Genomic DNA, 4,250 nt, shown 5'->3' on the forward strand with positions numbered 1-4,250 from the left:
TGCAGCCAAAAATAAATAAATAAAATAAATTTATTTTAAAAATTATATATACTCTTCTGTATCTGGCTTCTTTCATTTTGCAGAATGTTTTGAGGTTCGTCCATATTGATACATGAATCAATAATTTGCTCCTTTTTACTGCTGTCTTATTTCGCATTCTATGGTTATACTGCAGTTTGTTTCACATGTTGGACATTTGGGTCATTTCCAGTTATCATTAATAAAGTTGCCAATAGCAATCATGCATAAGTCTTTTTGTGGATATAGATTTTAATTTCTTTTGAGTAAATTCCTAGGAGTGGAATTACTGGGTCGTATGGTAGGTGTATTTTTTTTTTTTTTTTTTTGCGGTACACGGGCCTCTCACTGCTGTGGCCTCTCCCGTCACGGAGCACAGGCTCCGGATACGCAGGCTCAGCGGCCATGGCCCATGGCCCAGCCGCTCCGCAACACGTGGGATCCTCCCGGACCGGGGCACGAACCTGCGTCCCCTGCATCGGCAGGTGGATTCTCAACCACTGCACCACCAGGGAAGCCCTGTAGGTGTATTTTTAACTGCCATCTGTTTTCCATAACAGTTGTACCATTTTACATTCCCACCAACAATGTATCTCCATTATTTGTCAATCTGTTCAATTTTGCCATTCCATTGGGTATATAGTGGTACCTCATTGTGGTTTTAACATGTATTTCCCTGATGACTAATGGTATTAATCATCTTTTCGTGTGCTGATTGAACATTTGTAAATCCGTGTTGTAAATTGTCTGTTTATGTCATTTCACATTTTTTAACAGGTTGTTTGGTTTTGTATTATTGAATTTTGTAAGAGCAAAGTCCTTTGTTAGATATGTGTATTGAGAATATCTTCTCTCAGTCTCTGGCTTGCCTTTCCATTTCTTAACTTTTTTCTTCCAAAGAGCAGAAGTGTTTAGTTCTTAATGTTAATGAAGTTTAATTGATCATTTTTTCTTTTCTATTTAATATTTTCTGTGTACTGAGAAATCTTTCTCAACCCGGGATCACAACAGTTTTCTTCTAGAAGTCTTAACAGTTTTAGATTTTCATTTATGTATATGATCTGTTTCAGGTTAATTTTAATGTATGATATGAGGAAAGGTAGAGGTTCATTTTTGTCCGTCATGAGATTCCTTTATTTTCTATATGAATATTCAGTTGTTCTAGCACCACTTTTTTTTTGTTGAAGTATAGTTGATATACAATATTATTGGGTTGGCCAAAAAATGCCACCAGGGAAGCCCTGTATTGAATTTTTGATAGTTTGATTAATATGTGTCTCAGCATGTTTCTCTTTGGGTTTATCCTGTATGGGGCTCTCTGCTCTTCCTGTATTTGATTGACTATTTCCTTTCTCATGTTAGGGAAGTTTTCAACTATAATCTCTTCAAATATTTTCTCAGACCCTTGCTTTTTTTAAAAATTTTATTTATTTTTGGCCGTGTTGGGTCTTCATTTCTGTGTGAGGGCTTTCTCTAGTTGCGGCGAGCAGGGGCCACTCTTCATCGCGGTGCGCAGGCCTCTCACTATCGCGGCCTCTCTTGTTGGGGAGCATAGGCTCCAGACGTGCAGGCTCAGTAGTTGTGGCTCACGGGCCTAGTTGCTCCGCGGCATGTGGGATCTTCCCAGACCAGGGCTCGAACCCGTGTCCCCTGCATTGGCAGGCAGATTCTCAACCACTGCGCCACCAGGGAAGCCCTCAGACCCTTTCTTTTTCTGTTCGTCTTCTGGGACCCCTATACTTTGAATGCTGGTGTGTTTAGTGTTGTCCCTGATGTCTCTGAGACTGTCCTCAATTCTTTTCATTCTTTTTTTCTTTATTCTGCTCCCCAGCAGTTATTTCCACCATTTTATCTTCCAGCTCACTTATCCGTTCTTCTGCCTCAGTTATTCTGCTATTGATTCCTTCTAGAGTATTTTTAATTTCAGGTATTGTGTTGTTCATCACTGTTTGTTTGCCCTTTAGTTTTTCTAAATCCTTGTTAAACGTTTCTTGTATTTTCTCCATACTATTTCCAAGATTTTGGATCATCTTTACTATCATTACTCTGAATTCTTTTTCAGGTAGACTGCCTATTTCCTCTTCATTTGTTTGGTCTGATGTGTTTTTACCTTCCTCCTTCATGTGCTGTGTGTTTCTCTGTCTTCTCACTTTGCTTAACTTATTGTGTTTGGGGTCTCCTTTTCGCAGGCTGCAGGTTCGTAGTTGCCGCTGTTTTTGGTGTCTGCCCCCAGTGGCTAAGGTTGGTTCAGTGGGTGGTGTAGGCTTCCTGGTGGACGGGACAGGTGCCTGTGTTCTGGTGGATGAGGCTGGATCCTGTATTTCTAGTGGGCAGGACTGTGTCCGGTGGTGTGTTTTGGGGTGCCTGTGACCTTATTGTGATTTTAGTCAGCCTCTCTGCTGATGGCTGGGGTTGTGTTCCTGTCTTGCTAGTTGTTTGGCATAGGGTCTCCAGCACTGTAGCTTGCTGGTCGTTGAGTGGAGCTGGGTCTTAGCATTGAGATGGAGATCTCTGGGAGAGCTTTCGCTGCTTGATATTACGTGGAGCTGGGAGGTGTCTGGTGGACCAATGTCCTGAACTTGGCTCTCCCACCTCAGAGGCACAGCCCTGACACCTGGCTGGAGCACCAAGACCCTGTCAGCTACACAGCTCAGAAGAAAAGGGAGAAAAAAAGAATGAAAGAAAGAAAAAAATGAAATGAAATAAAATAAAGTTATTAAAATAAAAAAATAAATAATTAAAAATTAAAAAGTAATAAAAAGAAAGAAAAAAACCATACAGACAGAACCCTAGGACAAATGGTAAAAGCAAAGCTATACAGACAAAGTCACAGAAAGAAGCATACACATACACACTCACAAAAAGAGAAAAGGGAAAAATATATATGTATCTTTTGGGAAGTCTGAGGTCTTCTGCCAGCATTCAGTTGGTGTTCTGTAGAAGTTGTTCCACATGTAAATGTATTTCTGATGTATTTGTGGGGAGGAAGGTGATCTTCTCGTCTTACTCTTCCGCCATCTTCAGTTAAGCTCTGTTTCTGAGATTTTGGATCATCTTTACCATCCTTACTCTGAATTCTTTTTCAGGTAGGTTGCCTATTTCATCTTCATTTATTTGGTCTTGTAGGTTTTTACCTTGCTTCTTCATCTGTAACGTATTTTTTTGTCATTTCATTTTTTTTTTGATGGGTGGGGGCTGTATTCCTGTCTTACTGGTTGTTTGGCTTGAGGCGTCCAGCACTGGAACTTACAGGCAGTTGGGTAGAGCTGAGTCTTGGTGCTGAGATAAGGACCTCTGGGAGGCCTCACTTCAATATTCCCTGGGGTCTGAGGTTCTCTGTTAGTCCAGTGGTTTGCACTCAGTGCTCCCACCACAGGAGCTTGGGCCCAGCCTCTGGCCTGGGAACCAAGATCCCGCAAGCTGCGTGGCACAGCAAAAAAAGAAAAAAAAGGAGCTGTACAATAACAAAGAAAAAGAATATTAGAAAGATAAAAATTATATTAGGAAAAATAAAAATATAATTGAAACAACTGCAACAAGGTAAAACAAAACCACAACAGAAAAAAGAAAAGAAAAAAAAGGCGGGGGGGAACAGGCCAAAAGGAGCAGAACAATAACAAAGTATAAAGAATAAAATAAAATTAGAAAAATAAAAGATTTATTAGAAAAAATAAAAATATAAATGAATCAACAACAACAAGGTAGAACAGATCCCCACCCTAAAAGAAGAAAAAACCAAAAACACTTGGCTATGGGGGGCAGAGTTTAGGCAGGGGTGGAACTTAGTCAGGGGTGGGGTTTAGGGTGGGGTGGAGCCTCTGCTTAGGATCTGCATGGAAGGGGAGAGGCAGCATGTCCAAGGGGGGCCTCCAGAGTGTGGAGTTCTGGAGTTTGGAGGTAAGGCCCTGGGTGAGGGTGTGTGTGTGGGGGGTTTAGGCCCAGTGCAGTTGGAGGGGGTCTCAGATGGGGTCTTTAAGTGTAGAGGTTGGGCCTTGGATGGGGGTGTAGAGGCGGGGCTTGGGCTCTGCATGGTAGGAGGGTGGCTCCAAGGGCAGAGGATTAGGCCCAGGAGCCCAACAGGCTCCCCGGTGCCTAAGTGGACAGGGAAATCACTGGCTGCATTCCTTTCCATTCCTCTGCCCCCACCCAGGGACTCCCTGTTTGCCGCTGGACCCCTAACAGTGGGTGGGTCCCGCTGGGTGTAGGAACTCCTCCCCTCCCCCAGCCACGCC

Source organism: Globicephala melas, chromosome 7 (assembly GCF_963455315.2).
Source record: "Globicephala melas chromosome 7, mGloMel1.2, whole genome shotgun sequence".
NCBI lineage: Eukaryota > Metazoa > Chordata > Mammalia > Artiodactyla > Delphinidae > Globicephala > Globicephala melas.